This window comes from Hyperolius riggenbachi, chromosome 6, assembly GCF_040937935.1.
Source record: "Hyperolius riggenbachi isolate aHypRig1 chromosome 6, aHypRig1.pri, whole genome shotgun sequence".
NCBI lineage: Eukaryota > Metazoa > Chordata > Amphibia > Anura > Hyperoliidae > Hyperolius > Hyperolius riggenbachi.
The window spans coordinates 266,822,094-266,835,975 of NC_090651.1; positions in this window are offsets into that span (position 1 = coordinate 266,822,094).

The following is a 13,882-nucleotide window of genomic DNA, read 5'->3' on the forward strand; positions in this document are numbered from 1 at the left end:
GATTGATGGGTGGCAGTGACAGGGGGTGATTGATGGGTGGCAGTGACAGGGGGTGATTGATGGGTGATTGACAGGTGATCAGTGGGTTATTACAGGGAAGGACAGATGTAAATAATGCCCTGGCGAATTGATAAGGGGGGGGTCTGAGGGCAATCTGAGTATGTAGGCGGGTGATTGGGTGCCCGCAAGGGGCAGATTAGGGTCTGATCTGATGGGTAACAGTGACAGATGGTGATAGGGGGTGATTGATGGGTAATTAGTGGGTGTTTAGAGGAGAGAATAGATGTAAACACTGCGCTTGGGTGGTGATCTGATGTCGGATCTGCGGGCGATCTATTGGTGTGGGTGGGTGATCAGATTGCCCGCAAGGGGCAGGTTAGGGGCTGATTGATGGGTGGCAGTGACAGGGGGTGATTGATGGGTTGCAGTGACAGGGGTGATTGATGGGTGATTGACAGGTGATCAGTGGGTTATTACAGGGAAGGACAGATGTAAATAATGCCCTGGCGAATTGATAAGGGGGGGGGTCTGGGGGCAATCTGAGCGTGTAGGCGGGTGATTGGGTGCCCGCAAGGGGCAGATTAGGGTCTGATCTGATGGGTAACAGTGACAGGTGGTGATAGGGGGTGATTGATGGGTAATTAGTGGGTGTTTAGAGGAGAGAATAGATGTAAACACTGCGTTTGGGTGGTGATCTGATGTCGGATCTGCGGGCGATCTATTGGTGTGGGTGGGTGATCAGATTGCCCGCAAGGGGCAGGTTAGAGGCTGATTGATGGGTGGCAGTGACAGGGGGTGATTGATGGGTGGCAGTGACAGGGGGTGATTGATGGGTGATTGACAGGTGATTGACAGGTGATCAGTGGGTTATTACAGGGAAGAACAGATGTAAATATTGCACTGGCGAATTGATAAGGGGGGGGTCTGAGGGCAATCTGAGCGTGTAGGCGGGTGATTGGGTGCCCGCAAGGGGCAGATTAGGGTCTGATCTGATGGGTAACAGTGACAGGTGGTGATAGGGGGTGATTGATGGGTGATTGATGGGTAATTAGTGGGTGTTTAGAGGAGAGAATAGATGTAAACACTGCGTTTGGGTGGTGATCTGATGTCGGATCTGCGGGCGATCTATTGGTGTGGGTGGGTGATCAGATTGCCCGCAAGGGGCAGGTTAGGGGCTGATTGATGGGTGGCAGTGACAGGGGGTGATTGATGGGTGATTGACAGGTGATTGACAGGTGATCAGGGGGGATAGATGCATACAGTACACAGGGGAGGGGGGTCTGGGGGGGGGGTCTGGGGAGAATCTGAGGAGTGGGGGGTGATCAGGAGGGGGCAGTGGGCAGGGGGGGGAGATAAAAAAAAATAGCGTTGACAGATAGTGACAGGGAGTGATTGATGGGTGATTAGGGGGGTGATTGGGTGCAAACAGGGGTCTGGGGGGTGGGCAGGGGGGGGTCTGAGGGGTGCTGTGGGCGATCTGGGGCAGGGGGGGGGAGAAATCAGTGTGCTTGGGTGCAGACTAGGGTGGTTGCAGCCTGACTTGGTGGTCCCTCGGACACTGTGACCACCAGGGCAGGAGGCAGCCTGTATAATACACTTTGTAAACATTACAAAGTGTATTATACACTTTGTATGCGGCGATCGCGGGGTTAACATCCCGCCGGCGCTTCCGTATAGCCGGCGGGATGTTGCGGCGGGTGAGCGGTGACAGGCGCCGGCGGAGGATCGCGTCACGGATGACGCGATCGCTCCGCCCATGCCCTTAAATGGACCGCCGCCTTTGTGGGTGAGCCGGTCCTTAAGGGCTCCACTTCCCGGCCGCCTCTGTGCGTTAGGCGGTCGGGAAGTGGTTAAAGGACATCCAAGGTGAAAATAAACTGATGAGAAAAACAACTGTATCCATCCTCCTTCTCCTAAAAAATATTTTTTTAGATATGCCACAGTTGTATTTTTTTATATTTAAATCTAGTTTTTACGTTTTTACTGTTTTATTGTATCTGCTCAATGACACCTTCATTGAAGTATGCCAGAGCTCAAATCTATGAATTATTGACCATTTTTATCTCTTTCCTGCTCTCAGAAGCCATTTACTGACAGGAAAGTGTTTTATGGCTGTAATTACATATCAGTGAGGGTTATGCTATAGTGTGACCCAGTCCAACCCGGTCCCGACCAGAAACTGTCACTTGAATACCTGATGTTTAACTCTTTCAGGCAGAGAAAGAAAAAAAGGAACACAGCATTTGTGTGCTTGGCACTGTACCTACACATGTCTATCTCATTATGTCATATGTCACCTCAGTTGTCCTTTAAGCATCTATTTTGGGTGCCCTGTCTTTACAAGAAGTACAGTGCGATTGCATTGCACCACACATCCAGCCCCCGGTTGAGAGTATACTGATGTTGTATGCCTCTCCTTAAAAATCCCTGAAAGAGACATAGGTGTGGAAGGGGACAGCGCATTGATGGAGGCTGGCAGAACATTTCTGGATACATTATCATTTACAAGGTAATGTACAGAGGTTTTTTCCACCCTAAATAGTTTGTAAACCTAAATTTACAAAAATAGGTGACACCCGACTTGGTGGCTAAAAACAAAGCACCATTTGCTCTGTGGATCTACTTTATATTTACTGCACTACAGCAAAAGGAGGTCATCCAAACCACTAGGTGGATTTCTAAACAACTATCATATTTTCATTAACAGTATTTAAAGTGCATGGACAGTTTCCAAGAATAAATATAGAAATTACAAAGAGATGGAAATGATGGATGCTTGGAATGATTTGAATGCAGAGAGGTAATTTTGCTTGGCAACTATTAGCACTGTGTTTAAGTAAAGCAGAGTAGCCTTGTAAGTAAAGACGATGCTCAATTCCTGTTTGTTCAACTGCATGAGAAACTTTTTGAAAATGTCTTGTGGGATTCTTGTGCCATTGTCAGGGATTAGGGGAGTATGAGAAGGAGGCAGGGACAACTATATTCAGAGCCAACATCAAAGTGTTTGTGGCTTGAGTTAAGACTTGAGGGAACACGTGTGAGTGAAGCAAGGGAGTCTGAGAATAGAGTGAGATTTAGGTTATAGAGCTTTAAGTATCTGTGCCTTCAACTTGACGTGGGAGGGGGTAAGAGAGGGCAAGAGCTCTCAGCAGCCTTTTATACGACATTTTCAGTGTAGGTAAATGCAAATTTAAAATTTAGCAGATTGTTTATTTCATTTCAATGTGACCTTTAACCTCCCCGGCGTTCTATTGAGATCGCCAGGGAGGCTGCGGGAGGGTTTTTTTTTAATAAAAAAAAAACTATTTCATGCAGCCAACTGAAAGTTGGCTGCATGAAAGCCCACTAGAGGGCGCTCCAGAGGCGTTCTTCCGATCGCCTCCGGCGCCCAGAATAAACAAGGAAGGCCGCAATGAGCGGCCTTCCTTGTTTTGCTTAGATCGTCGCCATAGCGACGAGCGGAGTGACGTCATGGACGTCAGCCGACGTCCTGACGTCAGCCGCCTCCGATCCAGCCCTTAGCGCTGGCCGGAACTTTTTGCTCCGGCTACGCTGGGCTCAGGCGGCTGGGGGGACCCTCTTTCGCCGCTGCTCGCGGCGGATCGCCGCAGAGCGGCGGCGATCAGGCAGCAAACGCGGCTGGCAAAGTGCCGGCTGCGTGTGCTGCACTTTATTTGAAGAAAATCGGCCCAGCAGGGCCTGAGCGGCAGCCTCCGGCGGTGATGGACGAGCTGAGCTCGTCCATACCGCTCAGGAGGTTAATGGATGTTGAATAGGGAACAGCAGAACACCTGATTGTCAACATTGAGATGTTCAATCTACCAGTCCCGGACTCCCAACAAGTACAAACCCATTAAAGATTAGGTTCTCTTAGGATTAACAGTTTTTCATTTATAGCCTATGGCTTTTATAATAGCAGTGCAGATTGGAAAATGTGTCCATGTATGTTATCCTGCAAGCTGTAATGACCTCTACTTGTGCTGTTATTAGTACTGGCAATGTTGTTTTAAGTAATGCTGGCCGGAACACATCACTGGTACTTGTGTAGCAGCCTCAGGCAGCAGAATGCACAGCTTTACACCTGTATTCATCTTGCATTTGGAAAGCAATGGACATTTCCTTTTTTTTCTATTCTAACGGGTCCATAAAAACCACACTTTATTTTACAGTATCCTGGTAAATATAGAAACAGGCAAGTCAACATAAGGCTCACCATTTTTCAGTCAGCTGCACCATAATTTTCTGCCAACAAACACACTATTTATATATTTATATGCCTTCATCATCTTTGTGGACAGCAGTAATATAGGTGTAAGTCATCCTTTCCTATTTAGGTGAATAACAGCAGCACTCTATGTTAAGGAACAGGATTTCCTGGCACATTGTTATTTATTACTACAGCCTACTTTCCAAATATGATGCAACACTGTAAAATATAAATAAAAACAGAATATGGTGATTTTCAACTCATGTAAACTCTTAATTTTATTAGAAATAGTATACAAGCAACATATTGAATAACAGAAATATTATTGTTTTCGGGAAAATACGTGCTCACCTTAAATGTGAAGTCAACAACACATTTCATTAGAGCTGGGACAGAGGTATGTTTATCACTGGCACTGCAGCACCCCAGAGTGTTCACTTTTCTAAACTAGTGATGGCCTGAACGGTTCACCGGCAAACTTATTCGCACGAACTTCACTGGTTCGCGTTTGTGGTGAACCGCAAACTTTACGCGAGTTCGACCCGCCCCCTATACTACATCATTAGGGTCAACTTTGACCCTCTACATCACAGTCAGGGGGCACAGGGTAGCAATCAGGCTTCACTTCCTCCTGGAGCCCCCTTTATAAAACACAGGCAGCATCAGCCATTTCACTCATTTGTGTGCCTGCAGTAATTAGAGAAGGGAAAGAACCTGCTGCTGACATAGGGTAAGCTTAGTTAGGCTTGTTAGCTTGCTCCTTGGTGATACTTATTGTTAAAAAGCACTCATCAATAGCTCTTTTGAGAGCTAATGTTGTTCTTGTGATCTATTTTTTTTTGTGTGTCCCACAGACACTTGTATTGCATATACAGCCTTGGTAATTCCTACTGTGCCACTGCCAGGCCCAGCACATTCAGTGACTACCTGTGTGTGTGCCAGGCAGCTGCACATTTGTAACACCAATCACTGCATACCCACCTGTTCACTAAGTGCATCTACCTACCTACGTGACTGCACACAGTGTCACTGTACCTGTATTACAAGTGCAGTGTCACTGCACCTGTAATACCAACCAATCACTGTATACCCACCTGTTCAGTGCACCTACCTACCTACATGAGCGCACGCATTGTCACTGCACCTGTTCACAGTACCTGTGTGTGTGTGTGACAGCTGCACATTTGTAATACCAGTTATTGCATAATTGTGTGACCGCATACTGTGTAATATACCAGTCCGTGCATACCTGTTAACTGCACCAGTGTGACAGCTGCACATTGCATTGTAATACCAGTCACTGCATACCTTTCACTGCACCGGTGTGACTGCACATTGTATTAGTCAAGTCAGTGCATACCTTTCACTTCATCCCCCCTGATATGGACAAAACAGGCAGAGGCAAAGGCAGAGGTAGACCCAGAGGCAGGCCACCCGGCAGGTCTGTTTGAGGTTGTGCTGACGTGATTTCGTGCGGCCCTGGACCAAAGTACAGTGCTCAGAAGAAAGCACGTCCCATCATCTCCTAAGATTGTCAGGACGTGGTTGACTATTTAACACAGAACACCTCATCTTCCACAGCCACCAGCGCTACTACAAGCACCACATCTGCTGCATTTGGCACTTCGTAGGAGTTATTTGGTGAGAAATTGAATGAAGGCGCTAAGCAACTTACACCACCTCCTATGTCTGAGTTAGGCGACACTATGGACGTAAGGTGTGAGGAGGAGGATGATGAAGTACCTGCTGTTGGTGCATTTTATGAGGTGTCTGAGGCAAGCGAAGCTGGGGAGGATGATTATGATGATTATGATGATACGGATGCCACGTGGGATCCTAAGAGACAAGATGACCAAGGGGATAGTTCAGAGGGGGAGTCAGTGAGGAGTAGGAGGAGACGAGTTCCTGTAAGAAGCAGGGGGAGCTCGTCATCAGAAACAGCTGGTGGCAGTGTCCCGCGCCATGTATCGCCACCTATGGACAGCCAGCCAACATGCCCTTAAAAGTCAGCTGCCGACGCCACCATAGTGCCCACACCCCTGGGCTCAGCGGTGTGGGAATTTTTTTTGTGTCTGCCTTAGATCAGAGCAATGCCATCTGTACTCTATGCCAGTAAAAATTGAGCCGTGGAAAGGCCAACACCCGTGTAGGGACAACTGCCTTACGAAGGCACATGCAGAAAAAGCACAAACGGCAATGGGAAGACCACCTGAGGAAAAGCAGCAAACAAAAGCAAAGCCACCCTCCTTCTCCTCTTCCTCCTTCAGGTGCATCATCTTCAGCCGCTTTCTCCCTTGCACCTTCACAATCACAGCCACCCTCCTCCCCTCCACCTCTCACCTTGAGCGGTTCCTGCTCCTCTGCCCACAGCAGCAGCCAGGTGTCCGTGAGGGCAATCTTTGAGTGGAAGAAGCCAAAGTCTGCCAGTCACCCTCTTGCCCGGCGTCTGACAGCTGGCTTGGCGGAACTGTTAGCTCGACAGTTGTTACCATACCAGCTGGTGGACTCTGAGGCCTTCCGAAAATTTGTGGCGATTGGGACACCTCAGTGGAAGATACCAGGCCGCACTTATTTCTCCAAAAAGGTGATACCCAAACTGTACCAGGAAGTTGAAAAGCAAGTGGTGTCATCTCTGGCACACAGCGTTGAGTCAAGGGTCCATCTGACCACAGATGCCTGGTCTGCAAAGCACGGTCAGGCCTGCCCGAAGACTAAGTCAGTCCCCACACACAGCATCTCTGCCTGCACACTGTGTAACTGCCTGCCCCAAGACTAAGTCGGTCCCCACACAGCATCTCTGCCTGCAGGCCGCTTGACTGCCTTCTCTGCCACCACCAACAGGGTCCAGGACTCCAGGTGGAGTCCTAGCAGCGGCCGCTATAATAATTTTTCTGGTGTGTGTACATGCCTGCCTAATTTTTCTGGCTGCACTGCAGCTGCAACAACAAAACTAAAGGCATTTACATGTGTTAATTCCCCTTTGTGATAGTTACATTGCCGTGGTGAAGGGGCTTGCGTAACACAATGAAGCAATGACTGCCGGCTATATGAGTGTGTTGGGGTTGGGGGGCACACCTGATCCAAGAAGATAGATAATAAGGTCGTTGCTTCATTGTGGACAGACCAAATTCGATCAGCTGGACAGTCACTGTTGTTCTATTATTGAGCTACCTCAGCCACGGCGACCATATGGGCTTGAAAACCGCTATAGCCTGCACTCTGGCCATGGTGCGCACCAGTCCAGCACGGCCGTCACTACACAAACAGCTGTTTGCGGTGCGTTACACAGTGAGTTTGGTGTGTCAGTGTGAAGCAGTACACTAATTACACTCCCTGATTGATGTATACACATGCAAAATGTTTTAAAGCACTTTAGGCCTCCAATTTAGCATACAATGTGATTTCTGCCCTTAAAACGCTGCTGTGCATCAAATCCAGATTTTTCCGGGACTTTTGGTGTGTATCCCACTCCTCCATGCAAAAACTCAGATGTTAGACCCCATCTTTGCCATCACTTTTGTGGCCAGCATAAATGTTTCTAGTTTTCAAAGTTCACCTCCCCATTGAAGTCTATTGCGGTTCATGAAAGTTTGCGCGAACCGAACTTTTGCGGAAGTTCATGTTCGAGGTTCGCGAACCAAAAACCGGAGGTTCGAGCCATCTCTATTCTAAACCCCCTATTCCTTTAACAACACTGTGTAACCATGGAAACTAGTCCCTGTAGTTTTCAAAGTGTAATGTCTCATCTTGCCTCTGTCACATTTTGCATTTCAGATGCACAAAAAATGTTTAGTGGTGGCCAGATCTGGTCTGTATGTATATCAGTCATGCTGTTGTAATATGTGCAGTGGGCAGCTTGGTGTTGTATTGCTGATGGAAGGAAGGAAGGAAGGAAGGAAGGAAGGAAGGAAGGAAGGAAGGAAAGAGAGGGAAAACATAGCTGGATAGCAGCATACATTGCTCCAATCCTCTATATATTAACCAGCATTAATGATATGCTTTCCCAGATTTGCAAGCAACTAATGCTGTGCGTGCACTAATGTATCCTTGTACTATCACACATTCTGGCATGTCATGTCTGTTCTTAAAGGAAACCTGAAGAATCTAAAAAAAAAAAAGAGTTTTACTTACCTGTAGTTTCTGCCAGCCCCCTGCAGCCAACCTGTGCCCACAACATTACCAAACAATCGTCCGGTCCCCCGACACAGCTCACTTTCACTTCCTTGAGTCGCCATCCACTGTACATGTATCGAACCCGCCAAACGCATCCTCATTTGCGCTCCCGTCGCAAAGAGCGTACTGCGCAGGTGCAGTCAAGATTTTCTCATACTGTACATGCACAGGATGCTCCCTGCCATGGGAGTGCGTACAAGGACGCACGCAGCCAGGGCCGTGCAGGTGCAATGGACGTTGACTTGCTAGTCAGCAAGTAAGTTTTATTCAACAACATAAAGATCACAGCCATCCAGTACTCGCTTTTGAGTTTGTTCCTTGAATCCTGAGCTTTATCTGGGTTCTATAAATAACTGGTATTATGAGAATTGGTTAATCAGATAACATGGGCAAAAACGTTAGTGGTACATCCTCCTCAGAGCCGGGACAAGGTCCTCCAGCACCCAAGGCTGAGACACCAAAGTGCGCCCCTCCATCCCTCCCACCCCAGCTGTCACACACTCATTGCTATTAGACTAAGAGGGCCACAGGCCCCACAACCTCCCAAAACCTTAATATCTAGTTATCTGGCTTGTAGTCACTGCTATGTATCCCCTTTTCTTATTTCTTTCTGCTTCAAACACAATTAGGAATGACAGCTGAATGAATTGTGCGCCCCCTCCTACACTGCGCCCTGAGGCTGGAGCCTCTCCAGCCTATGCCTCGGCCCGGCCCTGATCCTCCTGGCCCCCATCGTTACTGCGCATGGACCCCTGAAACAAATCTGACAAGAGCTTGTTGGAAATGTTACATACCCATACTCCTCTTCATGCACAAATGTGGCCATACTGCGCCTATACGAGAACGGCTATGTCTGCACAGTAACCCACAGCTCGTGCTACAGCACAAGTGCACCCATGCTCATCCAGGTGCAGCACAGCTATGCTGTTGTATGAAGAGGACTGTGAATGTGATCTTAACAGGGTCTTGGGCATTGGTGGTGGTCTAGGGGAGGATGCAGCAGCCTCTGGAGGTTCCTTCTTCTTAGGTAAGTATCTGTTGTTGTTTTTGTTGTAGTTTTTTTTTTTTTTTTTTATTACCACCTCGGGTTTACTTTTAAGACATATTGGAAATGTTTGTGTTATTCACTCTGAAAAGCTGCATCAAGAAAAAGTGTGAGTGATGGCCTTATGGATCACTGAAGGAACAGGTTCTTGGATCTAATATTCGTGTCCTGCTTTAAGTATTTTTATAAGTGCGCTTGTTAATTACATTCAACATATTTCAAATCCTAAAAATACACTTATTATCATTAGTTGCAAGATCAATATGAGCAGCACATTCGCACTCTTTCATTAACAAGACAATCAGTTCATTTGTATTTGATCCACATGGTGCTTAAGGCCTAAAACTATCTCCTAAAATAGATCAGTAAAGAAAAAGAAAAAAAAAAACATTATCTGTGCTAATTGTAAATACACAGGGAAAACAAATAGTAAGTTCCAAGCAGTGTTTCTTGTTGTTTTAATAACAAAATTATTATAATTATTCACTAATTTATTTATATATGGTTTTGACATTTTCTACAGTGCTGTGCACACTTCATAGTCATGTCACTAACTGTCCCACAGAGAACCTCACAATCAAATTATTTCTATAGTCATTAGTCAAAGTCTACTGTGCCTACAACAATTAAGGCCAATTTTGGATAGGACCAGTTAACTTATCAGTATGTATGATGGGATCTGGATGGAGACTGGCGTGTCTGTAAAAAAAAAACCTGTAAAGCATACAAATCCCTCACAGGTGGTGCCCTGGCCTAAACTTGCATCTTTAAATCGAATGCAGCAAGGCAAGAGTCCTAGAAAATAGTGAAGCTTCAGATGGAGAGTAGGGATAAGCGAGCAATGTTTGTTAGTCTGATTTTGCAGCGATTTGGGTCTTTCTTGCTTACCGAAGTTCCCCCTTTAGTAAAGCCAAGTGGTTCACCAAAAACCGAGGGTGGTACAACACTAAAATTTCACATTTAAAAGTTGATGAGCCACAATATTTGCTGCCCTCAGCACATCGGTATCACCAACTCAGGTACGTCACATAGGGTTAGCCATCGGTGGATGGAGGTCTTAGAGTTAGGCATAAGAGGGTGGGTTCTGTGTGAGAGTAGGGTTAGGTTAAGACATAGAAAAATATCACTAAAGATTACAGATATTTTACTATTTGAATTAAATAATAGAATATAGGTAATTTTACTGATATTCTACTAGCAGCAGGTACAAAACTGGGGTTTTATTACTCCAAAATCCCTGGGGCAAAATTCTCCCCTCAATTCCTAGCGGAGGAAAAGCTTTGCGCTGTAGCTCTGCCTCCAGTCCAGTCAATCTCCACCAATTGCCGCCTCTCTCCGCCCCTCTCACTGAAAGAAGACTGAGAGCAAAGCTCTGCCTCCCCCGGGCAGCAAAAACCGCAACCTGGAATACTTAACATGAGTGGACAATAAAAACAGGAAATTATTTGGGCTTCAGACTCTCTTTAAGCTTCATGCAGACTTCGGTCTGCATGACAGTGTACAGTTTTGGGTGAAAATACAACGTATGTACAAGTATTTTCTGCTGCCCGAAAAAGCTAATTTTTTTGTTGCTTTTTGTTCAGCTGATTGCTATTGTATTCACTCATAGTGCTCCACTTCCTGCCACTTTCACCCTGACTCTCTCCCAAGGCAAGTTCTAGCTTCAATGGGGCCCCGGGGCAACAGTAACCTGGGGAACCCCCTGACACTCACTCTCCACCCCACAATTATAGTAGTCAGATGTGCCCTTAACAAACCCCCTACCTCCGAAGTATTAGGTAGGCAGTTGTGACAGGCAGACATTCAGCTCCTCCAAGATCCATTTGCTGGAAGTTCCGTCTGTCTTCTTTGATCTGTTGCTATTCTGCACTTCCTGCTCCTCACAACAAGCACTAGAGCCCAAATGCAGAAGCAGGACGTGCAGAGCACCAACACTACAGAGAAGACAGACGGACCTGCAATGTCTGGAACTTGGAGGTGAATGTATGCCTATCACCACTGCCTCCGTATTGCTGCAGGGGAGGGGGGGGTTTGAGGGATTGATGTCAGACACTTAGGAGCCCCTATGAATGCTGGGGCCAATTGCCCCCTTTGCCCATTTGGTAGTGGCGGCCCTACTCTCTCCACAAAATAGTACATTAGTGAGTAAAGCATGCATGTATATATTGGGATAGCTGTGCAGTCTGAATACAATAATCAATCATGTCTGTATATAGCTAAACTTAGCTATAGACTTTCAAAGAACTGACTAGACTGTATAACAGGATGAACAATCGTATTAATATGATCTCCCTATTCTTTTAGGCAGGGCCCACGCTTCCATAGAGGCAAAGGGGGCATTTTCCCCAGGGCCCAAGAGCCTATGAGGCTCCCCAAGATACTCTCCCTCCCAACTTGCTGGTGACCTAGGATAGTGGGGATGCTGTGTGTACACTCTGTATAGGAAGAGGAGGAGGTGAATAATGGGATCCTCAAAAGTGCTTTTTAGGGGACAGATGATGGACAACTAATGATATTATGTGATGCGGGATATTGGATCAGGCCTGGCAGATGGCTCAGGGGCTTTGGGGGTGATTTGTTTACAAGGAGGGCATCACTCCCCCCCCCCCCCAAGTTACTTTTGCCCCAGGGCCCATTGTAGCTAGAACCGGTCCAGCTTTTAGAGAGATTATGATTATGCAGTGACAATGCAGCACAGCAAGGGGAAAAATCAGGTACAAGTAATTTACGATGCCAAAATCAGAGCCAGACTTTTTGCAGTACACCTAAATAGACTAAAAAGAGAAGGAAACAATTCACTGAGCACACTGCATATCAAATTGCCTTTTAATCACAAAATATACTGACTGACATGACATAACATCCAATAAAAGTGCACAAGTCCAAGAGGAAAAGCCTTCATACATTAGTAGATTTCTTAAAATCATTTCACTCTACCCCTGCAGCTGACTGAAGCATCCAGAAGTACGTATGCATAATTTGTGTACAGTTTTGTGTATACAGAGCAAAACTGAGTTGTTAGTGATTTTTTTTTTCTGCAAATAAAGAAAAATTGGGAAACTGAGAGCCCAATATAGTGTAGTAAGTCATAAAAACAATACCTGTATAAGGAGAAATCAATAGAAAGTTATACTTACCGCCAGGGATGAGCAGAAACGACGCCAGTGCGAATTTACGCATCGTAGTTCGTATCTACGCATCGTAGTTCATAGGCGAAGTTTAAAAACTATGCTTATGAATTTACGCGTAGTGAAGTACTGCTACGCGTAGCTTACGCCCACTATGCGTAGTTAACATGGGTATTGCGTAGTGAACTACGAATGCATTGCTCGCGTCTAATTTTCCGCATGCGATTGTATGCGTACAAATTTACGCATTGGAAAGGGGAATGTACGCATAGAAGGGTTCCTGGTATATGCATTTATAAAGAAATTAATGAGTATAATTTTCTGCATACGGGCATAAGTAAACGCATACACTACGCTTCGCACTACGCGTAATTGCGTGTTTTAACGCGTATTCTAAGAAATGCATACGAAGGGAATATTTGTTTTCGAAGCCATAGTTTGGTGAAGCGTAATTGTGTAAAACTACGCGTATTTCCAGCATAGCGAAGTTGGCTGACTACGACCATCCCTGCTTACCGCAAAGGCAACCACTGTAACTGCAGGTGAGGAGATTAGACCTGTCCCCACATTTAGGTTAAGTCGCTCTCTGTAGATCTGAAAAAAGGGGTAACACGCCTCCACCAAGGGTGGACTAGGTTACAGACTGAAACAGAGGCGCCAATGTAATATAAAAGCTATTAAAGAAAGTTTAAAGAGAATCTGTACTCTAAAATTCTTACAATAAAAAGCATACCATTCTATTTATTATGTTCTCCTGGGCCCCTCTGTACTGTTTCTGCCACTCCCTGCTGCAATCCTGGCTTCTAATTGCCATTTTTATGCAGTGTTAACAAACAAAAGAAATAGCAAGTGATAGACTGAGTGTAGCTCAGTGTGTGAGTCATACAGAGTGTGCAGGGGGCCTTGAGAGGGTGTGTATAGCTTCTATCCAATCACAAGCAGCACATCACATTCCAGCCTGACTGCCTCAGCCCGACAGAGCTGACAGAGGAGAGAAGATTAAATCATATAACAGATAATACAGCCACTGTGCAACTAGAAAAGGCTGCAGTTAGACAGAGCACATTAAAACAGGTATAGGAATTTATAGGATAGAAGAAATAAGGATGAAAATTTTGTTACAGAGTCTCTTTAAGAATATCAGGTAAAGGTGGACTTACCTCTTCTAAGCAGACACCAAAAAATGTTGGTTTTAAACAAACAACAATTTATTCATAACACTCCAAATTTGCAACGCGTTTTGCAGGTGTAATCCTGCCTCATCAGGCAACATAACGGAGCAGTAACAATAGAGTCAGTATGTGAGCCAAATGCCTCTGTGAACTTTTC